Source organism: Oncorhynchus masou, chromosome 32 (assembly GCF_036934945.1).
Source record: "Oncorhynchus masou masou isolate Uvic2021 chromosome 32, UVic_Omas_1.1, whole genome shotgun sequence".
Taxonomy (NCBI): domain Eukaryota; kingdom Metazoa; phylum Chordata; class Actinopteri; order Salmoniformes; family Salmonidae; genus Oncorhynchus; species Oncorhynchus masou.
This window is the reverse complement of record NC_088243.1, coordinates 93,210,052-93,222,633: the sequence shown is the minus strand read 5'-3', so window position 1 is coordinate 93,222,633 and position 12,582 is coordinate 93,210,052.

Genomic DNA, 12,582 nt, shown 5'->3' with positions numbered 1-12,582 from the left:
CCATTTCCCTCTAAACAGGATGTACAGGCTGTCTAATGGAACCATTTCCCTCTAAACAGGATGTTTCCCTCTAAACAGGCTGTCTGTCTAATGGAACCATTTCCCTCTAAACAGGATGTACAGGCTGTCTAATGGAACCATTTCCCTCTAAACAGGATGTACAGGCTGTCTGTCTAATGGAACCATTTCCCTCTAAACAGGATGTACAGGCTGTCTGTCTAATGGAACCATTTCCCTCTAAACAGGATGTACAGGCTGTCTGTCTAATGGAACCATTTCCCTCTAAACAGGATGTACAGGCTGTCTGTCTAATGGAACCATTTCCCTCTAAACAGGATGTACAGGCTGTCTGTCTAATGGAACCATTTCCCTCTAAACAGGATGTACAGGCTGTCTGTCTAATGGAACCATTTCCCTCTAAACAGGATGTACAGGCTGTCTGCCTAATGGAACCATTTCCCTCTAAACAGGATGTACAGGCTGTCTGTCTAATGGAATCATTTCCCTCTAAACAGGCTGTCTGTCTAATGGAACCATTTCCCTCTAAACAGGATGTACAGGCTGTCTAATGGAACCATTTCCCTCTAAACAGGATGTACAGGCTGTCTGTCCTAATGGAACCATTTCCCTCTAAACAGGATGTACAGGCTGTCTGTCTGGATGTACTAATGGAACCATTTCCCTCTAAACAGGATGTACAGGCTGTCTGTCTAATGGAACCATTTCCCTCTAAACAGGATGTACAGGCTGTCTGCCTAATGGAACCATTTCCCTCTAAACAGGATGTACAGGCTGTCTGTCTAATGGAACCATTTCCCTCTAAACAGGATGTACAGGCTGTCTGGAACCATTTCCCTCTAATGGAACCATTTCCCTCTAAACAGGATGTACAGGCTGTCTGCCTAATGGAACCATTTCCCTCTAAACAGGATGTACAGGCTGTCTGCCTAATGGAACCATTTCCCTCTAAACAGGCTGTCTGCCTAATGGAACCATTTCCCTCTAAACAGGATGTACAGGCTGTCTGCCTAATGGAACCATTTCCCTCTAAACAGGATGTACAGGCTGTCTGCCTAATGGAACCATTTCCCTCTAAACAGGATGTACAGGCTGTCTGCCTAATGGAACCATTTCCCTCTAAACAGGATGTACAGGCTGTCTGCCTAATGGAACCATTTCCCTCTAAACAGGCTGTCTGTCTGCCTAATGGAACCATTTCCCTCTAAACTGGATGTACAGGCTGTCTGCCTAATGGAACCATTTCCCTCTAAACAGGCTGTCTGTCTAATGGAACCATTTCCCTCTAAACAGGATGTACAGGCTGTCTGTCTAATGGAACCATTTCCCTCTAAACAGGATGTACAGGCTGTCTGCCTAATGGAACCATTTCCCTCTAAACAGGATGTACAGGCTGTCTGTCTAATGGAACCATTTCCCTCTAAACAGGCTGTCTGCCTAATGGAACCATTTCCCTCAGGATGTAAACAGGCTGTCTGCCTAATGGAACCATTTCCCTCTAAACAGGATGTCTGTCTGCTAATGGAACCATTTCCCTCTAAACAGGATGTACAGGCTGTCTGCCTAATGGAACCATTTCCCTCTAAACAGGATGTACAGGCTGTCTGCCTAATGGAACCATTTCCCTCTAAACAGGATGTACAGGCTGTCTGCCTAATGGAACCATTTCCCTCTAAACAGGATGTACAGGCTGTCTGCCTAATGGAACCATTTCCCTCTAAACTGGATGTACAGGCTGTCTAATGGAACCATTTCCCTCTAAACAGGATGTACAGGCTGTCTGCCTAATGGAACCATTTCCCTCTAAACAGGATGTACAGGCTGTCTGCCTAATGGAACCATTTCCCTCTAAACAGGATGTACAGGCTGTCTGTCTAATGGAACCATTTCCCTCTAAACAGGATGTACAGGCTGTCTAATGGAACCATTTCCCTCTAAACAGGATGTACAGGCTGTCTGTCTAATGGAACCATTTCCCTCTAAACAGGATGTACAGGCTGTCTGTCTAATGGAACCATTTCCCTCTAAACAGGATGTACAGGCTGTCTGTCTAATGGAACCATTTCCCTCTAAACAGGATGTACAGGCTGTCTGCCTAATGGAACCATTTCCCTCTAAACAGGATGTACAGGCTGTCTGTCTAATGGAACCATTTCCCTCTAAACAGGATGTACAGGCTGTCTGTCTAATGGAACCATTTCCCTCTAAACAGGATGTACAGGCTGTCTGCCTAATGGAACCATTTCCCTCTAAACAGGATGTACAGGCTGTCTGTCTAATGGAACCATTTCCCTCTAAACAGGATGTACAGGCTGTCTAATGGAACCATTTCCCTCTAAACAGGATGTACAATGGCTTTCTGGATGTACTAATGGAACCATTTCCCTCTAAACAGGATGTACAGGCTGTCTAATGGAACCATTTCCCTCTAAACAGGATGTACAGGCTGTCTGTCTAATGGAACCATTTCCCTCTAAACAGGATGTACAGGCTGTCTGTCTAATGGAACCATTTCCCTCTAAACAGGATGTACAGGCTGTCTGTCTAATGGAACCATTTCCCTCTAAACAGGATGTACAGGCTGTCTGTCTAATGGAACCATTTCCCTCTAAACAGGATGTACAGGCTGTCTGTCTAATGGAACCATTTCCCTCTAAACAGGATGTACAGGCTGTCTGTCTAATGGAACCATTTCCCTCTAAACAGGATGTACAGGCTGTCTGTCTAATGGAACCATTTCCCTCTAAACAGGCTGTCTGCCTAATGGAACCATTTCCCTCTAAACAGGATGTACAAGGCTGTCTGCCTAATGGAACCATTTCCCTCTAAACAGGATGTACAGGCTGTCTGTCTAATGGAACCATTTCCCTCTAAACAGGATGTACAGGCTGTCTGCCTAATGGAACCATTTCCCTCTAAACAGGATGTACAGGCTGTCTGTCTAATGGAACCATTTCCCTCTAAACAGGATGTACAGGCTGTCTAATGGAACCATTTCCCTCTAAACAGGATGTACAGGCTGTCTGCCTAATGGAACCATTTCCCTCTAAACAGGATGTACAGGCTGTCTGCCTAATGGAACCATTTCCCTCTAAACAGGATGTACAGGCTGTCTGCCTAATGGAACCATTTCCCTAATGTACAGGCTGTCTGCCTAATGGAACCATTTCCCTCTAAACAGGATGTACAGGCTGTCTGCCTAATGGAACCATTTCCCTCTAAACAGGATGTACAGGCTGTCTGCCTAATGGAACCATTTCCCTCTAAACAGGATGTACAGGCTGTCTGCCTAATGGAACCATTTCCCTCTAAACAGGCTGTCTGCCTAATGGAACCATTTCCCTCTAAACAGGATGTACAGGCTGTCTGCCTAATGGAACCATTTCCCTCTAAACAGGATGTACAGGCTGTCTGCCTAATGGAACCATTTCCCTCTAAACAGGCTGTCTGTCTAATGTACAGGCTGTCTAATGGAACCATTTCCCTCTAAACTGGATGTACAGGCTGTCTGCCTAATGGAACCATTTCCCTCTAAACAGGATGTACAGGCTGTCTGCTAATGGAACCATTTCCCTCTAAACAGGATGTACAGGCTGTCTGTCTAATGGAACCATTTCCCTCTAAACAGGATGTACAGGCTGTCTGCCTAATGGAACCATTTCCCTCTAAACAGGAAACAGGCTGTTTCCCTCTAAACATGTACAGGCTGTCTGTCTAATGGAACCATTTCCCTCTAAACAGGATGTACAGGCTGTCTGCCTAATGGAACCATTTCCCTCTAAACAGGATGTACATGCTGTCTGCCTAATGGAACCATTTCCCTCTAAACAGGATGTACAGGCTGTCTGTCTAATGGAACCATTTCCCTCTAAACAGGATGTACAGGCTGTCTGTCTAATGGAACCATTTCCCTCTAAACAGGATGTACAGGCTGTCTGTCTAATGGAACCATTTCCCTCTAAACAGGCTGTCTGTCTAATGGAACCATTTCCCTCTAAACAGGATGTACAGGCTGTCTGTCTAATGGAACCATTTCCCTCTAAACAGGATGTACAGGCTGTCTGCCTAATGGAACCATTTCCCTCTAAACAGGATGTACAGGCTGTCTGCCTAATGGAACCATTTCCCTCTAAACAGGATGTACAGGCTGTCTGCCTAATGGAACCATTTCCCTCTAAACAGGATGTACAGGCTGTCTGTCTAATGGAACCATTTCCCTCTAAACAGGATGTACAGGCTGTCTGCCTAATGGAACCATTTCCCTCTAAACAGGCTGTCTGCCTAATGGAACCATTTCCCTAAACAGGATGTACAGGCTCTAAACAGGATGTACAGGCTGTCTGTCTAATGGAACCATTTCCCTCTAAACAGGATGTACAGGCTGTCTGCCTAATGGAACCATTTCCCTCTAAACAGGATGTACTGCCTAATGGAACCATTTCCCTCTAAACAGGCTGTCTGCCTAATGGAACCATTTCCCTCTAAACAGGATGTACAGGCTGTCTGTCTAATGGAACCATTTCCCTCTAAACAGGATGTCTGCCTAATGGAACCATTTCCCTCTAAACAGGCTGTCTGCCTAATGGAACCATTTCCCTCTAAACAGGATGTACAGGCTGTCTGTCTAATGGAACCATTTCCCTCTAAACAGGATGTACAGGCTGTCTGTCTAATGGAACCATTTCCCTCTAAACAGGATGTACTGTCTAATGGAACCATTTCCCTCTAAACAGGATGTACAGGCTGTCTAATGGAACCATTTCCCTCTAAACAGGATGTACAGGCTGTCTGCCTAATGGAACCATTTCCCTCTAAACTGGATGTACAGGCTGTCTGTCTAATGGAACCATTTCCCTCTAAACAGGATGTACAGGCTGTCTAATGGAACCATTTCCCTCTAAACAGGCTGTCTGTCTAATGGAACCATTTCCCTCTAAACAGGATGTACATGCTGTCTGTCTAATGGAACCATTTCCCTCTAAACAGGATGTACAGGCTGTCTGCCTAATGGAACCATTTCCCTCTAAACAGGATGTACAGGCTGTCTGCCTAATGGAACCATTTCCCTCTAAACAGGATGTACAGGCTGTCTGTCTAATGGAACCATTTCCCTCTAAACAGGATGTACAGGCTGTCTGTCTAATGGAACCATTTCCCTCTAAACAGGATGTACAGGCTGTCTGTCTAATGGAACCATTTCCCTCTAAACAGGATGTACAGGCTGTCTGTCTAATGGAACCATTTCCCTCTAAACAGGATGTACAGGCTGTCTGCCTAATGGAACCATTTCCCTCTAAACAGGATGTACAGGCTGTCTGTCTAATGGAACCATTTCCCTCTAAACAGGATGTACAGGCTGTCTGTCTAATGGAACCATTTCCCTCTAAACAGGCTGTCTGTCTAATGGAACCATTTCCCTCTAAACAGGATGTACAGGCTGTCTGCCTAATGGAACCATTTCCCTCTAAACAGGATGTACAGGCTGTCTGTCTAATGGAACCATTTCCCTCTAAACAGGATGTACAGGCTGTCTGTCTAATGGAACCATTTCCCCATTTCTAAACAGGCTGTCTGTCTAATGGAACCATTTCCCTCTAAACAGGATGTACAGGCTGTCTGCCTAATGGAACCATTTCCCTCTAAACAGGATGTACAGGCTGTCTGTCTAATGGAACCATTTCCCTCTAAACAGGAATGGAACCATTTCCCTCTAAACAGGCTGTCTGCCTAATGGAACCATTTCCCTCTAAACAGGATGTACAGGCTGTCTGCCTAATGGAACCATTTCCCTCTAAACAGGATGTACAGGCTGTCTGTCTAATGGAACCATTTCCCTCTAAACAGGATGTACAGGCTGTCTGTCTAATGGAACCATTTCCCTCTAAACAGGCTGTACAAGGCTGTCTGCCTAATGGAACCATTTCCCTCTAAACAGGATGTACAGGCTGTCTGTCTAATGGAACCATTTCCCTCTAAACAGGATGTACAGGCTGTCTAATGGAACCATTTCCCTCTAAACAGGATGTACAGGCTGTCTGTCTAATGGAACCATTTCCCTCTAAACAGGATGTACAGGCTGTCTGCCTAATGGAACCATTTCCCTCTAAACAGGATGTACAGGCTGTCTGTCTAATGGAACCATTTCCCTCTAAACAGGCTGTACAAGGCTGTCTGCCTAATGGAACCATTTCCCTCTAAACTGGATGTACAGGCTGTCTAATGGAACCATTTCCCTCTAAACTGGATGTACAGGCTGTCTAATGGAACCATTTCCCTCTAAACAGGATGTACAAGGCTGTCTGCCTAATGGAACCATTTCCCTCTAAACAGGATGTACAGGCTGTCTGTCTAATGGAACCATTTCCCTCTAAACAGGATGTACAGGCTGTCTGCCTAATGGAACCATTTCCCTCTAAACAGGATGTACAGGCTGTCTGCCTAATGGAACCATTTCCCTCTAAACAGGATGTACAGGCTGTCTGCCTAATGGAACCATTTCCCTCTAAACAGGATGTACAGGCTGTCTAATGGAACCATTTCCCTCTAAACAGGATGTACATGCTGTCTGTCTAATGGAACCATTTCCCTCTAAACAGGCTGTACAGGCTGTCTGTCTAATGGAACCATTTCCCTCTAAACAGGCTGTCTGTCTAATGGAACCATTTCCCTCTAAACAGGCTGTCTGTCTAATGGAACCATTTCCCTCTAAACAGGCTGTCTGCCTAATGGAACCATTTCCCTCTAAACAGGATGTACAAGGCTGTCTGCCTAATGGAACCATTTCCCTCTAAACTGGATGTACAGGCTGTCTGCCTAATGGAACCATTTCCCTCTAAACAGGATGTACAGGCTGTCTGCCTAATGGAACCATTTCCCTCTAAACTGGATGTACAGGCTGTCTAATGGAACCATTTCCCTCTAAACAGGATGTACAGGCTGTCTGCCTAATGGAACCATTTCCCTCTAAACAGGATGTACAGGCTGTCTGTCTAATGGAACCATTTCCCTCTAAACAGGATGTACAGGCTGTCTGTCTAATGGAACCATTTCCCTCTAAACAGGATGTACAGGCTGTCTGCCTAATGGAACCATTTCCCTCTAAACAGGATGTACAGGCTGTCTGCCTAATGGAACCATTTCCCTCTAAACAGGCTGTCTGTCTAATGGAACCATTTCCCTCTAAACAGGATGTACAGGCTGTCTGCCTAATGGAACCATTTCCCTCTAAACAGGATGTACAGGCTGTCTGCCTAATGGAACCATTTCCCTCTAAACAGGATGTACAGGCTGTCTGCCTAATGGAACCATTTCCCTCTAAACAGGATGTACAGGCTGTCTGCCTAATGGAACCATTTCCCTCTAAACAGGATGTAAAGGCTGTCTGCCTAATGGAACCATTTCCCTCTAAACAGGATGTACAGGCTGTCTAATGGAACCATTTCCCTCTAAACAGGATGTACAGGCTGTCTAATGGAACCATTTCCCTCTAAACAGGATGTACAAGGCTGTCTGCCTAATGGAACCATTTCCCTCTAAACAGGATGTACATGCTGTCTGTCTAATGGAACCATTTCCCTCTAAACAGGATGTACAGGCTGTCTGTCTAATGGAACCATTTCCCTCTAAACAGGATGTCTGCCTAATGGAACCATTTCCCTCTAAACAGGATGTACATGCTGTCTGTCTAATGGAACCATTTCCCTCTAAACAGGATGTACAGGCTGTCTGTCTAATGGAACCATTTCCCTCTAAACAGGATGTACAAGGCTGTCTGCCTAATGGAACCATTTCCCTCTAAACAGGATGTACATGCTGTCTGTCTAATGGAACCATTTCCCTCTAAACAGGATGTACAGGCTGTCTGCCTAATGGAACCATTTCCCTCTAAACAGGATGTACAGGCTGTCTAATGGAACCATTTCCCTCTAAACAGGATGTACAGGCTGTCTGCCTAATGGAACCATTTCCCTCTAAACAGGCTGTCTGCCTAATGGAACCATTTCCCTCTAAACAGGATGTACAGGCTGTCTGCCTAATGGAACCATTTCCCTCTAAACAGGATGTACTGGCTGTCTGCCTAATGGAACCATTTCCCTCTAAACAGGATGTACAGGCTGTCTGCCTAATGGAACCATTTCCCTCTAAACAGGATGTACAGGCTGTCTGCCTAATGGAACCATTTCCCTCTAAACTGGATGTACAGGCTGTCTGCCTAATGGAACCATTTCCCTCTAAACAGGCTGTCTGTCTAATGGAACCATTTCCCTCTAAACTGGATGTACAGGCTGTCTGCCTAATGGAACCATTTCCCTCTAAACAGGCTGTCTGTCTAATGGAACCATTTCCCTCTAAACTGGATGTACAGGCTGTCTGTCTAATGGAACCATTTCCCTCTAAACAGGATGTACAGGCTGTCTGCCTAATGGAACCATTTCCCTCTAAACAGGATGTACAGGCTGTCTGCCTAATGGAACCATTTCCCTCTAAACAGGATGTACAGGCTGTCTGCCTAATGGAACCATTTCCCTCTAAACAGGATGTACAGGCTGTCTGTCTAATGGAACCATTTCCCTCTAAACAGGATGTACAGGCTGTCTAATGGAACCATTTCCCTCTAAACAGGATGTACAGGCTGTCTAATGGAACCATTTCCCTCTAAACAGGATGTACAGGCTGTCTGTCTAATGGAACCATTTCCCTCTAAACAGGATGTACAGGCTGTCTGTCTAATGGAACCATTTCCCTCTAAACAGGATGTACAGGCTGTCTGCCTAATGGAACCATTTCCCTCTAAACAGGATGTACAGGCTGTCTGTCTAATGGAACCATTTCCCTCTAAACAGGATGTACAGGCTGTCTAATGGAACCATTTCCCTCTAAACAGGATGTACAGGCTGTCTGCCTAATGGAACCATTTCCCTCTAAACAGGATGTACAGGCTGTCTGTCTAATGGAACCATTTCCCTCTAAACAGGATGTACAGGCTGTCTAATGGAACCATTTCCCTCTAAACAGGATGTACAGGCTGTCTGTCTAATGGAACCATTTCCTCTAAACAGGATGTACAGGCTGTCTAATGGAACCATTTCCCTCTAAACAGGATGTACAGGCTGTCTGTCTAATGGAACCATTTCCCTCTAAACAGGATGTACAGGCTGTCTGTCTAATGGAACCATTTCCCTCTAAACAGGATGTACAAGGCTGTCTGTCTAATGGAACCATTTCCCTCTAAACAGGATGTACAGGCTGTCTGTCTAATGGAACCATTTCCCTCTAAACAGGATGTACAGGCTGTCTGTCTAATGGAACCATTTCCCTCTAAACAGGATGTACAGGCTGTCTGCCTAATGGAACCATTTCCCTCTAAACAGGATGTACAGGCTGTCTGTCTAATGGAATCATTTCCCTCTAAACAGGCTGCCTGTCTAATGGAACCATTTCCCTCTAAACAGGATGTACAGGCTGTCTGTCTAATGGAACCATTTCCCTCTAAACAGGATGTACAAGGCTGTCTGCCTAATGGAACCATTTCCCTCTAAACAGGATGTACATGCTGTCTGTCTAATGGAACCATTTCCCTCTAAACAGGATGTACAGGCTGTCTGTCTAATGGAACCATTTCCCTCTAAACAGGATGTACAAGGCTGTCTGCCTAATGGAACCATTTCCCTCTAAACAGGATGTACATGCTGTCTGTCTAATGGAACCATTTCCCTCTAAACAGGATGTACAGGCTGTCTGCCTAATGGAACCATTTCCCTCTAAACAGGATGTACAGGCTGTCTAATGGAACCATTTCCCTCTAAACAGGATGTACAGGCTGTCTGCCTAATGGAACCATTTCCCTCTAAACAGGCTGTCTGCCTAATGGAACCATTTCCCTCTAAACAGGATGTACTGGCTGTCTGCCTAATGGAACCATTTCCCTCTAAACTGGATGTACAGGCTGTCTGCCTAATGGAACCATTTCCCTCTAAACAGGCTGTCTGTCTAATGGAACCATTTCCCTCTAAACTGGATGTACAGGCTGTCTGCCTAATGGAACCATTTCCCTCTAAACAGGCTGTCTGTCTAATGGAACCATTTCCCTCTAAACTGGATGTACAGGCTGTCTGTCTAATGGAACCATTTCCCTCTAAACAGGATGTACAGGCTGTCTGCCTAATGGAACCATTTCCCTCTAAACAGGATGTACAGGCTGTCTGTCTAATGGAACCATTTCCCTCTAAACAGGCTGTCTGCCTAATGGAACCATTTCCCTCTAAACAGGCTGTCTGCCTAATGGAACCATTTCCCTCTAAACAGGCTGTCTGCCTAATGGAACCATTTCCCTCTAAACTGGATGTACAGGCTGTCTGCCTAATGGAACCATTTCCCTCTAAACAGGATGTACAAGGCTGTCTGCCTAATGGAACCATTTCCCTCTAAACTGGATGTACAGGCTGTCTGCCTAATGGAACCATTTCCCTCTAAACAGGATGTACAGGCTGTCTGCCTAATGGAACCATTTCCCTCTAAACTGGATGTACAGGCTGTCTAATGGAACCATTTCCCTCTAAACAGGATGTACAGGCTGTCTGCCTAATGGAACCATTTCCCTCTAAACAGGATGTACAGGCTGTCTGCCTAATGGAACCATTTCCCTCTAAACAGGATGTACAGGCTGTCTGTCTAATGGAACCATTTCCCTCTAAACAGGATGTACAGGCTGTCTAATGGAACCATTTCCCTCTAAACAGGATGTACAGGCTGTCTAATGGAACCATTTCCCTCTAAACAGGATGTACAGGCTGTCTGTCTAATGGAACCATTTCCCTCTAAACAGGATGTACAGGCTGTCTGTCTAATGGAACCATTTCCCTCTAAACAGGATGTACAGGCTGTCTGCCTAATGGAACCATTTCCCTCTAAACAGGATGTACAGGCTGTCTGTCTAATGGAACCATTTCCCTCTAAACAGGATGTACAGGCTGTCTAATGGAACCATTTCCCTCTAAACAGGATGTACAGGCTGTCTGCCTAATGGAACCATTTCCCTCTAAACAGGATGTACAGGCTGTCTGTCTAATGGAACCATTTCCCTCTAAACAGGATGTACAGGCTGTCTAATGGAACCATTTCCCTCTAAACAGGATGTACAGGCTGTCTGTCTAATGGAACCATTTCCCTCTAAACAGGATGTACAGGCTGTCTAATGGAACCATTTCCCTCTAAACAGGATGTACAGGCTGTCTGTCTAATGGAACCATTTCCCTCTAAACAGGATGTACAGGCTGTCTGTCTAATGGAACCATTTCCCTCTAAACAGGATGTACAAGGCTGTCTGTCTAATGGAACCATTTCCCTCTAAACAGGATGTACAGGCTGTCTGTCTAATGGAACCATTTCCCTCTAAACAGGATGTACAGGCTGTCTGTCTAATGGAACCATTTCCCTCTAAACAGGATGTACAGGCTGTCTGTCTAATGGAACCATTTCCCTCTAAACAGGATGTACAGGCTGTCTGTCTAATGGAACCATTTCCCTCTAAACAGGCTGTCTGCCTAATGGAACCATTTCCCTCTAAACAGGATGTACAAGGCTGTCTGCCTAATGGAACCATTTCCCTCTAAACAGGATGTACATGCTGTCTGTCTAATGGAACCATTTCCCTCTAAACAGGATGTACAGGCTGTCTGCCTAATGGAACCATTTCCCTCTAAACAGGATGTACAGGCTGTCTGTCTAATGGAACCATTTCCCTCTAAACAGGATGTACAGGTTGTCTAATGGAACCATTTCCCTCTAAACAGGCTGTACAGGCTGTCTGCCTAATGGAACCATTTCCCTCTAAACAGGATGTACAGGCTTTCTGCCTAATGGAACCATTTCCCTCTAAACAGGATGTACAGGCTGTCTGCCTAATGGAACCATTTCCCTCTAAACAGGCTGTCTGTCTAATGGAACCATTTCCCTCTAAACAGGATGTACAGGCTGTCTGCCTAATGGAACCATTTCCCTCTAAACAGGATGTACTGGCTGTCTGCCTAATGGAACCATTTCCCTCTAAACAGGATGTACAGGCTGTCTGCCTAATGGAACCATTTCCCTCTAAACAGGCTGTCTGCCTAATGGAACCATTTCCCTCTAAACAGGCTGTACAGGCTGTCTGCCTAATGGAACCATTTCCCTCTAAACAGGATGTACAGGCTGTCTGCCTAATGGAACCATTTCCCTCTAAACAGGCTGTCTGTCTAATGGAACCATTTCCCTCTAAACAGGCTGTCTGTCTAATGGAACCATTTCCCTCTAAACTGGATGTACAGGCTGTCTGCCTAATGGAACCATTTCCCTCTAAACAGGCTGTCTGTCTAATGGAACCATTTCCCTCTAAACTGGATGTACAGGCTGTCTGTCTAATGGAACCATTTCCCTCTAAACAGGATGTACAGGCTGTCTGCCTAATGGAACCATTTCCCTCTAAACAGGCTGTCTGTCTAATGGAACCATTTCCCTCTAAACTGGATGTACAGGCTGTCTGTCTAATGGAACCATTTCCCTCTAAACAGGATGTACAGGCTGTCT